Source organism: Eurosta solidaginis, chromosome 1 (assembly GCF_040869045.1).
Source record: "Eurosta solidaginis isolate ZX-2024a chromosome 1, ASM4086904v1, whole genome shotgun sequence".
Taxonomy (NCBI): Eukaryota; Metazoa; Arthropoda; class Insecta; order Diptera; family Tephritidae; genus Eurosta; species Eurosta solidaginis.
Genome location: NC_090319.1, coordinates 96,137,763 through 96,157,325, shown reverse-complemented (window position 1 = coordinate 96,157,325; position 19,563 = coordinate 96,137,763). Strand labels below are relative to the sequence as shown.

Below are 19,563 nucleotides of genomic sequence, written 5' to 3'. Positions count from 1 at the left end.
AGTAGATATGCATTGGCAGGAGAACTACCGCCATTAACAAGAGCTAAATGGTTGACAGCAAAGGAGCTAACCAAACAATGGTTTATTAATGAGTGACTTATATCTCAACTCCAAAACAACCCGGAAATAAACTCTAGTTACAGCTACATATACAATAAGTTTAAAGACATCTTCGACAAAATAGACACAAACATCACATTCCGTAGACACTGTAACCTACACCTATTAGGCACGAACCTTGACAGCTCAAAAAATCAATATTCTAAAGAACAACTTAAAGCTATGTACAATGAAATAAAGACAGACTTACATAACAAAGGATTTTTTATTCTAGCAACGGATGCTTCGGTAACAGAAAGCAGCACAGGCTGCAGCATACATGATATATACAAAAATTTATCATACTTATACATGCTTGATGATAAATACTCATCTACCTTTGGGGAACTGACAGCCATCAAACAAGCGATAAAAATTGCAGCAATGGAAAAATGTAAGAAATTGGCCATCTTCACAGACAGCCTATCCTCAATAAATGCTCTAAAAAAGAAAACAACAAATAATTTCATAGTTGCAGAATAAATTGAATAGCTCAAACCTGGATGAAATCCAAATTATTTGGACGCCCAGCCATGTTGGAATTTTGTTTAATGAAAAGGCGGATATTGCTGCCAAAGAGGCTGCTACAAGAGGGGTAGCAATAGATACTGCTCTCACACCTCAAGAAGATCTAATAAAAATAAAACAGATTTTAACAAATGAATGGAACAATGAATTTCTTACTTTCGTACTTATTTTGCAACAATATGTTCAGACACGTATCAGAAGCCCTGGTACAATAATAAGCAAATTCATATGGATCCATATGAAATTAAGCTCATTAATAGACTCATTACAGGACACACGTACTCCAAACAATATTCAGGCAGCTTCAGGCATGAAGTATGTTCATTTTGCACCTCCATAGAAACGCCAGAGCATCTTATATTTGAATGTACTAAGTTTGACACGCTGCGAAACAATTACAATATTTTTAAAAATTCCACATCCTTATTAGAACTACTTTGGCCCCTATTATGAGACAAATTCGATCTTCGACCGTGGTCGAAAGAACTGATCGAACGAATTTTCATTCGGTATTACGACGCGCGTTCGATGAAGGCAAGCATTATTGTGAATTTCGATAAATTCAAAAGTTCACAATAGCACATTTCCAATACTCTGTCAAATAAAATAGAATAAATAAACAAAAGCAGAACAAGTTATTAAATGCAAATATTAAAAATAAAAATATGACTACAACGGAATTGTGGTTTGATGATTCGTCAGATGAAGAGGAAAGCTTGCTGGAGCTAGCCAGAAGTAGGAGACGGGTAAGATGCTTCAAATCCTTTGGAAGTGAATTCCACCACGTAAGTGTGACTTTCTAAATAAGTTGTTAAATTGTTGAAATTATAAGGCCCCTATTATGAGCATCTTTCGATCTTCGACTGTGGTCGAAAGAGCTGATCGAACGAATTTTCATTCGGTATTATGACGCACGTTCGATGAAGGCAAGCATTATTGTGAATTTCGATAAATTCAAAAGTTCACAATAGCAAATTTCCTTCAGCTGTCAAATAAAATAAAATAAATAGACAAAAGCAGAACTAGTTATTAAATGCAAATATTGAAAATATAAGTATGACTACGACGGAATTGTGGTTTGATGATTCGTCAGATGAAGAGAAAAGCTTACTGGAGCTCGCCAGAAGTAGAAGACGCGTGAGGGATGCTTCAAATACTTTGAAAATGAATTCCACCACGTAAGTGTAGCTTTCTAAATAAGTTGTTAAAAAAAAAAAAAAAAAAAAAAAAAAAAAATGAAAATTGAAATTATAATTATAAGTTTTGTTTATAGATTTATTCAAAACTTCAGACTGTCCAAAGAAGCGTTCATGGACTTGTTGTCCAGTACAGATGAACTGCTTCAGCAATGCACAAGAGCCAAGCATATTCCTAATATTCTAAAATAGGCAACAGTTCTCCGATTTTGTGCTCGGGGATCCTACCAACTGAGCATTGGAAACGAAAATGCATTCGTACTTGCCCAGCCGAATATGTCTGTGGTTCTAACAGAGGTGTTGAATGTCTTGGAAAATTTTATTTGTGAAAGATGGATAAAATTCAATTATGAGGAGGCTGAGCTACATCAATCAAAGTTGCATTTCTATAATGTTAGCGGAATTCCAGGGATTATTGGCTGTGTTGATGGCACAGACATTAAAATTGTTGCTCCCAAAAAAGAATTACAGAATTTATATTACAACAGAAAAGGATTCTACAGCATTAATGCTATGATTGTAAGTATACCATTTTGATATTAGTTTCAGGTTGTAAATACATAAGTTTACATCTTTATACAAATATTTTTTAGGTTTGTGACCATTCTATGACTATACGATACATAAATGCAGGGAGCAACACATGATTCTTGTGTGTTCAATATGTCGGCCTTGAAATCATATTTGGAACAGGCAAGAGCCCTTCACTACACACCAGAAAAAGCAATACAAATTATAAACGTGTGTGCGGCTTTGCACAATACAAATTTCTGTAGAAGAGTTATCTAATGAAGATGACGACCATGATATCCCATTCGCCGAAATTGAATCCACAACCAACTCGCAAGCAGAAGAAATCAGAAACTAAATATTGCGAGTTTTGTAGATACTTCATTTTATTGAAATAAAAAATTCATATACATGTATATATATAAAAAAATATTTGGTAAATTCATTATGGTTCTTAGAAGCTAAAGATTTTCAGTTTTCATAATACAGTCTTAAATTTTATTATAAATTTGGTATAAAAAATATCACTTCAGTTTCATATGTATGTTTAAAAAAAAAAATCAGGTATTGTTTAGCACTTAAAGCATACATTTGTGATGGCCTTATTTTTTCATTTGGCTTTTATACAACTCCAGCTTTTCCTGTTTCAATTTCAAAAAATCACGTTTATAATAGTACTCCAAGCTATACGTTCTCTTCGCATACTTTTCTGTCTCAAGAGCACTTTTTTTGATCTCTTCCAATGTTTTCAGCATCTCTTCTTAAACATTTTTTTGATTTGCTGTCTGCTCTTGCAATAGTTTGAGCCTATCGTTTTCGCTGCACTTTTTCGATTTGCTTTTCGTGGCCTCTCCTCATCAGGTGCACCACTTTGTCCACTTACTTCCAAATTCTCATCCGATTCCAAGTTATCACTATATAATCGCTCCACAATCATATCTTCACATTCTTCATTCGCATTAGTACTAAGGCCATGCTCTTGTCCAGGTAGATCTAAACTGGTCTGAAGACTTAACAAACCCATTATAGACTCTTCTGAATGCGTAAAGATATTTAACCTGTTTGGTCCACCACCAGTTGCACGGTATTCCACTATGTTCTCCGACATTTTTGTTTTTGTTTTTGACTTCATTTCAGCCCACACCTGAGACGACAAAAATAAAGTTGTATTATACAGAATTGATTTCTGTGGTTCTTTAGTTCACCTTAATCCACTTTTTCGTCGTTCTTACTGGTGGTTCTAAACAGTTCAGCTCCACTGTTATATCATCCCACTTTTTTGTCACCTGAACCTTTGTGCAAGTTAATTTTGCTATATGGGAATTTTTTTTCCATAATTGAAACCAGTCTTTCAAGCTGTTGTTTTGTACTCACGACCTTGGACCTATATAAAATTAATTCAAATAGTTTAAAATTACTACTAGGTAGTAAAAAATTAGAACATAAATACAAAAAACTTACATTTTAAACAATTCTTTTTCTATTCGATACAGCGTCGACAACAAATTTCTATTCGCTACAAAATTCGTTACACAACGAAAATTTCGACAGAGATGAGGTGTCATAATACCAACTTCTAATTCGATTTTCGATGTTCGATAGCCAACGAAGATCAAAAGATGCTCATAATAGGGGCCTAAGTTTTGTTTATAGATTTATTCAAAATTTCAGACTGTCCAAAGAAGCGTTCATGGACTTGTTGTCCAGTACAGATGAACTGCTGCAGGAATGCACAAGAGCCGAGTCTATTCCTAATATTTTTTTAATTTTGGCAACAGTTCTCCGATTTTGCGCTCAGGGATCCAACCAACCGAGCGTTGGAAACGGCATTCACTTATTTGTGAAAGATGAATAAAATTGAATTACGAGGAGGCTGAGCTGCATCAAGCAAAGTTGCATTTCTATAATGTGCAAGTTCCTTTGCTATATGGGGATTTTGTTCCATAATTGAAACCAGTCTTTCAAGCTGTTGCTTTGTACTCACGACCTTGGACCTATATAAAATTAATTCAAATAGTTTAAAATTACTAGCAGGTAGTAGAAAAGCAGAACATAAATACAAAAAACTTACATTTTAAACAATTCTTTTTCTATTCGATACAGCATCGACTAGAAATTTCTATTCGCTTGAAAATTATATACACAACGAAAATTTCGACAGAGATGAGTTGTCATAATACCAATTTCAAATTCGATTTTCGATGTTCTATAGCCAGCGAAGATCGAAGATCGAATAATGCTCATAATAGGGGCCAAATACAAAAAACTTACATTTTAAACAATTCTTTTTCTATTCGATACAGCATCGACTAGAAATTTCTATTCGCTTGAAAATTAGATACACAACGAAAATTTCGACAGAGATGAGTTGTCATAATACCAATTTCAAATTCGATTTTCGATGTTCGATAGCCAACGACCATATCTCCTTCGCGAATATTTTGTTGGTGATGTTTCCATTTATATCTTTTATGCAAGGTTTGTAGGTACTCGCTCTTCCAACGTGAACTGAACTGGTGATGCAGAACCTTTAATCTTTGCCATTTCGTAGTAGGGGATACGTTTTCGGCATTCGGTTCGGGTGAGGAAGTTAAGGGGGCTCCTCGAAGAAAATGTCCAGGAGTTAGGGCTAATAAGTCGCTTGGATCCTGTGACATGGGAGAGAGAGGGCGAGAATTGAGCACTGCTTCGATTCGAATGAGGAGAGTGGTGAATTCCTCAAATGTAAACTTTTGATTTCCAGCTACTTTTGTGAAATGGGTTTTGAAGCTTTTTACTGCGGCTTCCCATAGGCCGCCCATGTGTGGGGCATACGGCGCTATGAATTGCCAAGAGAGGCCCTGTACCGCATAACTTTGTGCAATATCAACAGCTCCTTCTTTGAGGAATAGGGCTATCTCCCTCTGGATCGCTCGTTGTGCGCCAACAAACGTCTTTCCGTTGTCAGAAATTATTTTGTGGGGTAATCCGCGTCGCCCTACGAAGCGGGTGAAGGCGGCTCTGAAGGCTTCAGTTGTCAAATTTGTGCATGATTCGAGGTGGACTGCTTTAGTGGAGAAGCAGACGAATACGCAAACGTACGCTTTCGTGTGAGAAGCTCGTCGTAAGAGGGACGTTTTCACCATAAATGGGCCAGCGAAATCAACTCCTGTTACGTGAAATGGCACTGAGTAAGTGGCACGTTCGGGGGGTAGAGGGGCCATTATTTGTGAACGCATTTGTTGTTTGTATATCGTGCACGTCTTGCATTGGAATATGCATTTCTTTACTTTCTGCTTGATGCGGGGAATATAGTATTCCGCTTGTATCATGAGAATCATCAGTTGCACCTCAGCATGAAGCAATACTTTGTGGAGAAAGTCTAATAGCAGTGAGCAGAACTTGGAGTTATCTGGGATAATTATCGGGTATCGTTCATTCGCGCTGATGTCGGCATTAACTAAACGACCCTTAACTCGCAGGATGCCAGCGTTATCTAGCACGGGATTGAGGGTCAACAATGAACTTTTCTTGCTGATGTGGTTTGAGGCTTCTAATTGCGCGAATTCTGCAGGGAAATGATGGCGTTGCGTTAACCTGATGAGTTAAATTTTTGCGAAACATAGTTCATCCTGCGTGAGAGCTAGGGAACTGGAAATTGGTTGTTTCTGGGTTTGGCGGATAAACCGGTACATGAAGGCCACAACTCTTAACGCGCGCGGATATGATGAGAATCGTTCCAGTATATCGGCATGATCGACAGCATGCCAGGCTTCTACGTGTTTCTTCTCCGGAGGGGTTGAAGTAGAAGGGACATATTTTGGCCAGAACAAGCTCGGTTTAGAGAGCCATTGGGGTCCATTCCACCATAACGAAGAGTCAGCTAAGTCTTGCGGCTTGCATCCTCGGGTTCCTAAATCGGCGGGGTTGTCAGCACTGGGTACGTGGCGCCAAGATGCGTTACTAACGTTCTGTAGAATCACGGTGATTCTATTTGCCACGTAGGTTTTCCATGTATGTGGGGGTTTTTCTAGCCAAGCCAACACGATGGCGGAGTCTGACCAGAGTGTCAGTTCGTGTGGTGGCAGATTTAATTGGGATTGAGTGTTTGCTACTAATTTTGATAACAGTACTGCGCCACAGAGTTCTAATCGTGGTAAGCTAATCGTCTGTAGAGGAGCGACTTTGGTTTTAGCCACGAAAAGCTGAGATGAGAAGGAGTTTTCATCATGTTGTACTCTGATATAGACGCATGCTGCATATGCTTTTTCTGAGGCACCTGAGAAACCGTGTATTTGGATGCATTTATTTGGGGCGAATTGCACCCATCGTGGAATACGTATATTGCTTATGGCTGGGAGACTTTCCCGGAAAGTGTTCCACTTATGAACAGATGTGGGTTTGACCTGTTCATCCCAGTCGGTACCTTCTAACCATAGCTGTTGGAGGAGAATTTTGGCTTGGATCATTATTGGTGAAAGCCATCCTGCGGGATCGAACAGCTTAGCTACGGCCGACAGTATTTGCCGTTTTGTGTGTGACGTAGAGTCCGGTATTGGGTCGTAAGAGTACGAAAAGGAGTCAGTTAGAGCATTCCATCTTATGCCCAGAGTTTTAGTGGAGCTGGTGTCATGGAATTTAAGAAATTCCGCATCTAAGACATCAGAGGCTGGAATCGAATTGAGAATTTCTGCTCTGTTTGCAGTGATTTTTTTGAGTGGAAAGCCAGCCGATTTTAGAGCTTCGATAGTCTGATTCATGGAAGCGAGAGTGGACTGTATATTATGCCCGCCTGAGAGGACGTCATCTACGTAAGTCTCTCGAAGAATGATGTCTTTAGCGAGCGGGTGAGTTTCTTCGCAATCCTGAGCGAGTTGGTGGAGTGTACGGATTGCGAGATATGGAGCGCAGTTTATACCGAAAGTGACGGTTTTCAACTTAAAGTCTTGGAGTGGCTGGTGAGGAGCTTTCCGAAAGAGAATTCTCTGAAAGTCTTGATCCTCTTCCTTGACGAGAATTTGGCGATACATTTTTTCGATATCGCCATTGAACACGAACTTGTAGAGGCGCCAATTGAGAATTATTGACGTCAAGTCGTTTTGGAGAATCGGGCCTGGGTATAAAACATCATTCAGAGAGTTTCCTGAGTGCGATGTCTTTGATGCATTAAATACCACGCGAACCTTTGTGGTTTTGCTGTCGGGTTTGAGAACAGCGTTATGAGGGAGGTAAAATGAGAAATATTTACCATTTCTGATTACTTCTGTGTTTGGAGCGGGCTGCATGTGGTCCATTTGGAGGTACTCTGTGAGTACTTCTGAGTACTTTTCACATAATTCGGGCTTTTTTCCAGACTCCTTTCTACACTAATGTATTGTTGCTGCGCTGCTGGGCGGGAGTGCCCTAGTGCCAATGAGTGGGGGAAATTGGCTTTAAAGGGAAGTTTTACGACGTAACGTCCATCTTCTCTTCTTGTGGTTGTAGATGTGTAGAGGGCCTCACAAAATTGGTCCTCCGGTGATCTGGATAGAGTTGTTTGAATCTCTTCCTGTTCTCAGAACCGTTTGAGTAGAGTGCTGATGTCCGGTTCTGTTGATTCACTGGCTTGTGTAGAGTAGGTGGAGACTAGTTCTTTTACTAGTCCGCTGAGAACCCATCCAAATATTGTGTTTTGAGCTATAAGGGTTTCTTGCGGATTTCGCTGCAGACCATCGAGCAGTATTTGGGGAATTATATCGCTTCCTATAACCATGTCTATTTTTGAGGGATTGAGACAGTTAGGATCTGCGAGCTGGAGAGAGTGGAATGCCTCTAAGCTGACTTTTGAGATTTTCTTATTAGGAAGAAAATGATTGAGTTGTGGGAGCAAAATTGCGTTGGTGCTAATCTCTTTGCTTAAGTCTGAGGAGCAAAGAGTTACCTCGCAGATTTTGTTTGCTTTTTGCACCACTGTGCCTCCCATTCCTGAGATTTCATATCTTGCATTTTTTGCTGGGAGGCCTAACATTTTTTGGATTCGGGTTGCCAAAAATGTTTTCTGAGAGCCTTGGTCAATAAGTGCGCGAATTTTATGGTACTCCCCGGCATGGTGAAAGGGGACTAGTGCCGTTGGGAGTAGTGTTGTTTCACAGCTACTGGAGAAATGTGACGAGACCGTGTGGGTGGTTGAGTCCTGGTGTTTCTGCGCCACTACTTCAATCGCTGCTTGCCTTGATGTCGATGCTTGTTCATCGTTTATTTGATATGGGATTGTGGTTTGGGCTAGTGTATTTTGGGGTCTGAGGCCTGTTGCCCGAGATGCGTTCTGATGTTGTTGACAATGGAGGAGAGAGTGATGTCGTTTTTGGCAATAAACGCATGAAAACTTGCTCTGACAATCACGCTTGAGATGTGAGTATGACAAACAATTCTCGCAATAATTGTTTTCTTTTACAAATTTGAGGCGGTCTGCTACCGTAAGCTCTTTGAATTTCACGCAAAACATCATTGAGTGGTTTGAGTTACACAGCTTGCAAGAGACTTGCTGTGGTTTTGAGTGATGATTATTAGAGTGAAAATTGTTTGTTCTGTTTTTATTTGAGAACGTGGAGTTGTGGATTGAGTTTTGGTGTGTGGAACTGGGTGTGAAGTTTGGTAGAGGATTTCTAGGCTTACCTGGTCGGTAATTGTGGAGTCTCTCTACTACTTCATATCTGGAAGTCAAAAATTTGTCCATATCTGACCACAGTGGCAACTCTTTCCGAGAAGTAAGAGATTGCTCCCATAGGGACAGGGTTTCACTGGGCAGCTTTGAGGAGCAAATATACACAAGAATGGGGTCCCAATTAGAGGTTGGGATACCTTGTGCTTCCAGGGTACACAAACAATTATTTATGGTAGTTTGCAGCTTTTGAATTTGCTCGCCATTTTCTGAGAAAATTTGCTGACGACTAAAGAGGGTCTTCAGTTGGTTATCAACCAATATTCTTCGGTTTTCGTACCGAGCTTTGAGGGCGTCCCATGCTAACTGAAAACTGTTGTCTGTGAGAGGGTATTGCTTCACTAACTGACCTGCTTGGCCTCTCGTTTTCTGCCGTAGGTGATATAGTTTTTGAGCTTGAGTGAGTTTGGGATGATTGCCGTAGACTGCCGTAAACATATCCCTGAATGCCGGCCAGTCTTCGTATCCGCCGTGGAATATTTCAGTATCGCAGGGTGGTACTTTGAGGTATACTTGTGATGAGTTAGAAGTATTTGGGGGATTTAAGGGCTGAGATATTTGAGGCGAGGGTCGCAGTAGTTGTATGGCGTCCATAATTTGTGACATGCAAATTTCATAGCTTTCAGAGCACTTTTGGTATTTTTGCTCTATTGAATCGGTGGACTCCTCATGGAATGGAGAAAGAGATACATTTCTGTAGGAATCTAGGAGTGATTCCCACAATCTTTCGAGCTGTTGTGTTTTTACCTTAAGAAGTGACTCAGTTTGGTCAGCTATCAGGGTTGCTGACCACTTTGAGTAAAAGGCCTCTAGTCTATTGCTTTCGAAAATGAAAGTATCGAGACTTGTGTCGGGTTGACCTACGTCAAGAGTGTCATTTGCTTTTTTGCTCATATTGATTTTGTTCAGGGTAAACAGGTGTTAATTAAAATATTATAATATGGGATACCAAATGAGAAGGGTTCCAAATGTATTGCTTGGTTAAATTTTAAGCAGTGCTGAGTGAGGTAGTAGTATATTAATTGATAGGACACTTTAATTCTACTATGTTTGAAATATAATTTTGGTCTTAACTATTTTCCGGCTTATAAATTTTGTGACACAGTCTAATGCTTGTACACAGGAACGGGAATTTACAGCGAGATGAGAAAATGAGCAAATAGCTGGATGTTATTTATATGTATTTAATTGTGTGCCAGTACTTTGTTTATATTAGGGTGGGTCGTTGTTTTCTTTTTTTTTTGTGTGGAAAAATTAAGTAGGCGAAATATTTTGCAGTTGTGCAAATATTTTTAAATATTATTTACTTAATTACAATTATGCTCGTTGCTGGGGTTTTGTTAATACACCCTAGGGAAGGTGTTTTGTTTTACTTGTTTCTGTACTGCCTTAGCGCGTCTAAGTGCAGTTAGCGGTTTGGGGTTAGATTTTTTTTTTTTTTTTATATATATATGTATAATATATAAACTGGCACAAGTGGGAGACTCCAATTTGGGAATTTTGCGGTTATATTTTGTTCTTTTGTTGGGATTGAGAATGAGAGACTCAATACAGTGCTCTTATGCCTGTGAGGCAGCAATTGATAACGGGAATGTGCCAGTGGATATGGAGAGTTAATACGCCGTGGGGTATATACGTGATGGGATTTGAGAATATTATGTTATAAGTATATTAGTAACGGTTTGTTTCCAGAGATTTCTTGTGAACAAGAGTGTGTTGAGAAAATGAAATATCGCTAAGTACATGTAGGATATATACTGTTACCGTTTGGAGGAGAGTTAAAGTTCACTAACTTTAATTAACGACCGCTACTTATATACTTATTAAATTGAGACTTACCGCTAGTCTGCTGTACTAGGGCTTTTTTGCTTTTTTGGGACTGTACCTTGCTGAATGTTGTTGTTGCTGTTGTGGAAGGGAAGATTTCGTGCTGTTTTTTTTGTTTTTTCTTATTAACTTTATTTTTCAGGTTTGCAGATCACCTCTTTGCTAAATTTTGATTCTTCTTTCAACAATTTATTCGTTTCCTTGCAGGTTTTCCGGAGCACCACAGTTATGTAAACCACGCTAATTCTTTTCTTTTTCCGACTTTTTCGAACACCGCATTTATATTAACTTTTTTTATATTTTTTCAGGTGTTTTTTTTTTTTTCACTGTTCTGGTGCACCACTTTTGCAGGTATACTGCTCGTGTTAAAAAGAAATATTTATTCGTGTGGTTTTATTTTTCACAGCTCTTTTAAAAATGTATACCTCTCTACTTCTTTTCCGCAGGAATCTTTACGGTGAGTAAATATTTTTTTTTCGAACGTAAGCTAATATTTTTCTCCACAGGTAGGTATACAATTTTTTTCCTCAAAGGTAAGTAAGGTCAGGTAAGTATAAGTATGCTCTTTTATTATATCCACAATACATTTTAGATAAATTGTACCTTTTTTCGTTTTTTTTGGATTTTCTATTGTAATATTATTATGCACTATTTATTATTATATGTAACTCTGCTCCAAAACCTTCTTTTTTCCACTTCCACAAAAAATTTTTTTTCTCAATTATACTGTTTCTCGGCTTTTTCCAATTGTAAATATATTCACTCTGTTGATTTCTTTTTTTTTTTTTTTTTCGCACCGCTCTATTTATATGTCGGTACTCTTTTGCGGTTTTCCTTTTGGCATGCACAAAATTCTTTTTTACTTTAAATCATCCTCTTTTAATTTTTTCTTTCTAAAAATTTTCTCAATTATACTTCTTTTTTGTTTCTGTATTTCACTTGTGTACAATGTAAGCCTTTAAGTATTTCCTTTTTTGTTTTGTATTTGCACAGTAGGCTTAACAAAGTTTTGTTGATTATTGTATTCTTTCTGTTTTTTTTTTTTTTTTTTTTTTAACGAATTCTTTTTCTTAGTTCAGCCTAACGTGCGGTATTTTTTGTATGTACATATGTATGTACGTGAAAAGATTAATGTTTCACTGCACTCTTCTTTTTAATTATACCTTTCATGAAAATGAAATGGTATATTAATTTCGTCACGAAACCGAAAATTGTAAGTCCTTAAAGGAAAATAGATAGACCCACCATTAAGTATACCGAAATAATCAGGTTGAAGAGCTGAGTTGGTTTAGCCATGTCCGTCTGTCCGTCTGTCCGTCTGTCTGTTTGTATGCAAACTAGTCCCTCAATTTTTGAGATATCTTGATAAAATTTGGTGAGCGGGTGTATTTGGGTGTCCGATTAGACATTTGTCGGAACCGACCGGATCGGACCACTATAGCATATATCCTCCATACAACCGATTTTTCAGAAAAAGAGGATTTTTGTAATATCTTACCCAATTTAACAGATTGAAGCTTCAAACTTCACCATATACTTTCGTATATTGCACATATTGTTGCCTGAAAAAATTGATGAGATCGGTCGTATATATAGTATATATCCCCCACAACCGATTGTTCAGATAAGGAACTTTTCGTAATTACTGCCCCATTTTAAGAGCTAGAGGCTTGAAATTTCAACGAATGCTTAGGTATATAGCATATATTGTTGTCTAAAAAATCATAAAGATCGGTGATATATATAGTATATATATGGTGGTATATATAGTATATATATATAGTATATATATATATATATATATTTGGCAAATTTTAGCCCCATTTTAACAGCTAGAAGCTTCAAATTTCACCGATTGCTTACGTATATAGCATATATTGTTGTCTGAAAAAATTGATGAGATCGGTTGTATATATAGTATATATCTCATACAACCGATTGTTCAGATAATAAACTTTTCGCAATTTCTACCCCATTTTAATAGCTATAAGCTTCAAATTTCACCGATTGCTTACGTATATAGCATATATTGTTGTCTGAAAAAATCATAGAGATCGGTTGTATATAGTATATATCTCATACAACCGATTGTTCAGATAAGAAACTTTTTGCAATTTCTACCCCATTTTAACAGCTAGAAGCTTCAAATTTCACCAATTGCTTACGTATATAGCATATATTGTTGTCTGAAAAAATCATAGAGATCGGTGGTATATATAGTATATATCTCAAACAACCGATTGTTCAGATAAGAAACTTTGCGCAATTTCTGCCCCGTTTTAACAGCCAGAAGCTTCAAATTTCACAAAATGCTTACGGATATAGCATATATTGTTGTCTGAAAAAATTATAGAGATCGGTGGTATATATATTATACACTTCATACAAACTGTAATTTTTGCCCCTTTTTTACGGCTAGAAGCTTCAAAATTCATCAAATTTCAGCAAATAGTTACGTTTACGTCATATATTTTTGAAATACGTGATTCGTAGTCATAGTTTTTACATGCAGACCACAAAAAACGTGAAGCTTTGCATCCTCACACAGATTACCTACCTATTTTTATACCTTTCATGAAAATGAAATGGTATATTAATTTCGTCACGAAACCGAAAATTGTAAGTCCTTAAAGGAAAATAGATAGACCCACCATTAAGTATACCGAAATAATCAGGTTGAAGAGCTGAGTTGATTTAGCCATGTCCGTCTGTCCGTCTGTCTGTTTGTATGCAAACTAGTCCCTCAATTTTTGAGATATCTTGATAAAATTTGGTGAGCGGGTGTATTTGGGTGTCCGATTAGACATTTGTCGGAACCGACCGGATCGGACCACTATAGCATATATCCTCCATACAACCGATTTTTCAGAAAAAGAGGATTTTTGTAATATCTTACCCAATTTAACAGATTGAAGCTTCAAACTTCACCATATACTTTCGTATATTACACATATTGTTGCCTGAAAAAATTGATGAGATCGGTCGTATATATAGTATATATCCCCCACAACCGATTGTTCAGATAAGGAACTTTTCGTAATTACTGCCCCATTTTAAGAGATAGAGGCTTGAAATTTCAACGAACGCTTAGGTATATAGCATACATTGTTGTCTGAAAAAATCATAAAGATCGGTGGTATATCTAGTATATATATGGTGGTATATATAGTATATATATATAGTATATATATATATTTTTGGCAAATTTTAGCCCCATTTTAACAGCTAGAAGCTTCAAATTTCACCGAATACTTACGTATATAGCATATATTGTTGTCTGAAAAAATCATAGAGATCGGTTATATATATAGTTTATATCTCATACAACCGATTGTTCAGATAAGAAACTTTTCGAAATTTCTACCCCATTTTAACAGCTATAAGCTTCAAATTTCACCGATTGCTTACGTATATAGCATATATTGTTGTCTGAAAAAATCATAGAGATCGGTTGTATATATAGTATATATCTCATACAACCGATTGTTCAGATAAGAAACTTTTCGCAATTTCTACCCCATTTTAACAGCTATAAGCTTCAACTTTCACCGATTGCTTACGTATATAGCATATATTGTTGTCTGAAAAAATCATAGAGATCGGTTGTATATATAGTATATATCTCATACAACCGATTGTTCAGATAAGAAACTTTTCGCAATTTCTACCCCATTTTAACAGCTATAAGCTTCAAATTTCACCGATTGCTTACATATATAGCATATATTGTTGTCTGAAAAAATCATAGAGATCGGTGGTATATATAGTATATATCTCATACAACCGATTGTTCAGATAAGAAACTTTGCGCAATTTCTGCCCCGTTTTAACAGCTAGAAGCTTCAAATTTCACAAAATGCTTACGGATATAGCATATATTGTTGTCTGAAAAAATTATAGAGATCGGTGGTATATATATTATACACTTCATACAAACTGTCATTTTTGCCCCTTTTTTACGGCTAGAAGCTTCAAAATTCATCAAATTTCATCAAATAGTTACGTTTACGTCATATATTTTTGAAATACGTGATTCGTAGTCATAGTTTTTACATGCAGACCACAAAAAACGTGAAGCTTTGCATCCTCACACAGATTACCTACCTATTTTTTATTTTATATTTATCTTAAAAATCGTTTAGATATGTTCAAATTTCACTAAATGCTTACGTGTGTTGAATTCCTAATACAACCCTGCAAACCAATCGTGCATTTCACTCAATTTCTATGTACTATGTATACTTTGTATATAAGGCTAATGTACTTTACAATAACTGAAGAGATTAGCTGTATAGACATCATACCACTTTATTGTAACAGTAAGTTGAAATAAAGAGTTTAACCAGAACGGTCACGCGTTTTAATTCCGCTGCGCTTAAAAACCTTACAATTAGTTATGGGCCCAGGTAGTAAAATCTGGTAAAATCTTTAATTCGGAAAAAATTAAAGACTAATTAAAGACAATTTGTTGTGTTTTTCGGTTGTTTTGCTTATCCGGTGGTAAAAGCAATAATCGCGGTATAATGGCGAATGTGTTATCGAATATTGAGAAGTTAAGTAGTGATAATTATTCTACTTGGTGCATACAAATAAAAAGTTTGCTAATTACGTTAGATTTGTGGTCTGTTGTAGTGGATTCTCCTCCAGAAGCAGAGGAAGCAAAAACAGCATGGTTGATAAGTGATAGAAAAGCACTTGCAACTATCACTTTGAGCGTTAAACCTAGTGAGCTTATACACATAAAAAGCTGCGTTACAGCAAAAAGTGCTTGGGACGTTTTTAGCGGTCTTTACAAATCAGACACGGCATGTCGCAAAGTAAATTTGTTTAAAAAATTAATTCGCTTTAAATTTTCAAGTAGCGGTAAATTTTCGGTCCAATTAAAAGAATTTTGCTGTATAATAGACGATTTAAAGGAAGTTGGCATAACAATGGAAGACGATTTTTTATCCATTTTGCTCTTATGTTCGTTACCAGATGAAATGGAAAATTTTGTGGTGGCAATCGAAAGTAGGGACACATTGCCAAAGTTGGATAAACTCACAGCAAAAATATTGGAAGAAGAACAAAGACATGGCGACAAGAGCAGCGGTGGAGAAATAGTTTTTTCAGCAAACGAAGCGCGAAGACGGTACGGAGCTGGAAGTAGCAAAATTGTAAACAGCAGCAGAGGTGGTAGCGGTGATACCGGCATTGGAAGCGGCAAAGGCGCGAGCAGTGAAATCAGCGCAGGTGGTGGCAGAGGGTTTGGCAGCAGTAATGATACGAAGACAAGGCAGAAAGAAAATAGAAAAACTAACGAGCCAGGCAAATACAACAACGTTAAATGTTTTCGTTGTGGGCGGAGAGGGCACATACGCTCACAGTGCTCTCCTTCAGGTAACAATTCGTTGGTAGATGAAAAAGCTTGGTCATTATTTGAGAGAGATGGCGATTTCAGCGGAACTTGGATCATTGACAGCGGGGCGACGTCGCATATGTGCAAAAATGCAAATAGTTTTGTTTCGCTTGTTCCTCTTAAACATAAAATTATTTTAGCGTCGGGTTCGTGCATTTATGCAAAAGGAAAAGGCACGGTAGAATTAAAAACAAATTTTAAAACAATGAAATTGCGAGATGTTTGGTATGTGCCTGATCTTCACTCAAATTTTTTTCTATCAGCAAAGCAAGTGAGGGTGGTAATGTCGTGACGTTTGCACAAAATAGCGCGGTTATAAAAAATAAAAACAAAGACACTATTTTGACTGCTAAATTGGAAAGCGGAATCTATGTAGCAAATGTATTAGCTAGTAAAACTATAGAAAGCGTAAATGCTGTTAGTGATCATAGTGTACAAGTACAAGTGTGTTGACTTATCTGTCAAGCATTCTGACAGGCACTCGCTGGATTCGGAATGACAGCGAATTCAAAATGGATACCATTACCGAATGCTCCGAATGATTGAAAAATTGAAAAAGTCGATACGATTGGTAGTCAAAAATGTTGTTGTTGAGACCAAAAATGCGACTCTAGACCTGAGATTTCCATCAGGTGAGCGAGGCTGTTTGTAGTTTTGACGTTTATCGCTTAGTGAACACACTTGGTATAGGTACACTATGTTAGTGATGATGTGAGTGACTGGCATAGGCGGTTTGGCCACATAAATGCAAATGATTTAATAAAATTAACAAAAACAAATATGGTGAATGGTTTAACTCTAAAATTTCCTAAGAAAATTGACTGTTTTACATGTGCAGTTTGTAAAATCCATGGTAAGCCCTACGCAAGTTATGGTAAAGTTTATACGAAAGATGTCTTGGAGTTGGTGCATACAGACTTATGTGGACCGATAGGTATTAACTCGGTGGGTGGCGCATCATACTTCATGACATTTATAGACGATTATTTGCGATATACAGCGGTTTATTTTTTAAAAAACAAATCCGAAGCGTTTGAAATGCTTAAACGTTTTACTGCGATCGCGGAGAAGCAGACAGGCCGCAAAATAAAAACAATTCGTAGCGACAATGGGAAAGAATTTGTCAATTCCCAGGTCAAGAATTTTCTTAATGCGCGGGGTATTCGACACCAAACTACGGTTCCGTATAGTCCTCAACAAAACGGCATTGCTGAAAGGGCCAACCGGACATTGGTCGAGATGGCGCGATGTATGCTAAACGCGTCTGGGTTGCCTCAATCGTTGTGGGCAGAGGCGGTGAGTACGGCGGTATATATCCGGAACAGGTCACCTACGAAGATTTTGGAATCTGTAACGCCTTATGAAAGGTGGAATGGACGAAAGCCAAGCGTGTCACATTTTCGAACTTTTGGTTGCGATGCAGTGGTATTGCAAAAGGGTTCGAAGCCGCGTGGAAGTAAATTTTTGCCAAAGGGAATTAAACTAAAGTTCGTTGGTTATCATGCGTCAACAAAGGGGTATCGATTAATTAATTTGGAAACAAATCGAGTAACAATTGCACGCGATGTTATATTTTTTGAGAGGTCTTTTGAGACAAATTCAAGAGATGAGGAAAACCGGGAAGAACCATTTTTTATCAGCGAAGAGTCATTTTTAAGCCAAAATAAACACGTAATGAGTGACGATACGGTTGAAGAAGATGAGGAATGCGACGACGAAGAAAAAAACCAAGTAGATGAAGAAAAAGAAGTAGAAGAAGAAGAAGAGGAAGATACCGAGTCAGATTATGAAGAGGTAGCGATGGCTAACAATAAGCGAAAGCGAGGTAGGCCAAAAATCATTCGAACTGGGAGTGTAGGAAGACCAAGAAAGGTTTACTGCATGGAAGCTGATGCCGATTTGTTGAATAGTGTTGTTGACGATCCTAGAACGGTGAAAGAAGCATTAAACTCGTCAGAGGCGGAGAAATGGAAGGAAGCCATGAAGCTGGAATATGACTCGTTAATGCGTAATAGCACTTGGGACTTGGTAGACAAACCGGTCAATAAAAATATCATTGGTTGTAAATGGGTATTTACTATAAAACGGAAGCCCGATGGTACGGTTGAAAAATACAAGGCAAGATTAGTTGCATTGGGGTGTTCACAAAAGTACAATGTTGACTATAATGAAACATTTGCTCCGGTGGTACGTCATTCAACGATTCGTTTACTGTTGGCGTTAGCGGCAAAACACAAATTGGTTGTAAATCATGTGCACATTGTTGCAGCATACTTAAATGGGGATTTGGAAGAAACGGTTTACATGTATCAACCACCAACGTTCAAAGACGCAAATCATCCGAATAAAGTGTGCAGGCTCAGAAAGGCTTTGTACGGTCTGAAACAAGCTGGTCGTGAGTGGAACAGGAAAGTCACAGATATATTGTCGAAAATGGGGTTATTGAGATGTAGGTCGGACCCATCCGTTTATATTCGTCGCGATAAAAACAATATTAATATCATCGGTCTATATGTCGACGATATGATAATTGCGAGTTCCAGTACACAAGAAATGCAGGCAGTTATCAAATCATTAAATAAGCACATCGAGGCGGTCGATCGTGGTCCAATATCTTTTTATCTTGGGATGGAAATTGAAAGAGAGGGTGATCGTGGTGACATAACCATACAACAAAAGAGATACGTCGAGCAACTACTTCAGCAATGGGGCATGGCTGACTGTAAGCCAGCAGCAACTCCATGGGCACCGGGTACGGTTTTGCGAAAGTGCGACAAACAATGCGACGCGTTAGAAACAAAAACCTATCAGAGCTTAGTTGGTGGGCTCATGTATCTGGCTGTCATCTCTCGTCCAGATATTGCGCATATAGTTTCCAAACTGTCGCAATATAATTCGCATCCACATAAAGAGCATATGCAAGCTGCAAAATACGTGCTGAGATACCTAAAGAAAAATCCTGTCGGCAAATTAACTTTTTCTGCTAATTGTAAAAATTTTGTATGTTTCACAGATGCAGACTGGGGTTGCGATAGCGGCGATAGGAAATCCTTCACAGGATACCTTGTTCTAATGGCAGGCGGCGCTGTATCCTGGGAGTCTCGCAAACAGTCTGTGGTTGCCTTAAGTTCAATGGAGGCCGAATATATTGCGTTGTGTCAAGGTACTAAAGAGACGGTGTTCCTTCGTGGACTTTTAGGCGAGTTGGGCTATCATGAATATGCAGAAGGTCCTACGTCAATTTTGTGTGACAATCAAAGCGCGCAGTTCATGGTAAAAAATCCAATGGTGCAAAAGCGAAGCAAACATATCGACATTCGCTATCA

The 19,563-nt window shown here is 37.8% G+C and overlaps 2 long non-coding RNA genes across 2 annotated transcripts; one reads left to right on the top strand and one right to left on the bottom strand.

Moving 5' to 3' along the window:
* Positions 1 to 336: 336 nt before the first annotated feature.
* LOC137236530 (uncharacterized) lies at positions 337 to 11,532 on the bottom strand. Its single transcript, XR_010948475.1, has 4 exons — positions 11,443 to 11,532; positions 792 to 1,221; positions 599 to 730; positions 337 to 540 (listed from the first exon to the last, which is right to left on the bottom strand). It is a non-coding gene; the product is annotated as an uncharacterized lncRNA (long non-coding RNA).
* On the top strand, positions 363 to 2,668 carry LOC137236531 (uncharacterized). The gene is made up of 3 exons (XR_010948476.1): positions 363 to 493; positions 578 to 1,805; positions 1,901 to 2,668. It is a non-coding gene; the product is annotated as an uncharacterized lncRNA (long non-coding RNA).
* Positions 11,533 to 19,563: the final 8,031 nt, after the last annotated feature.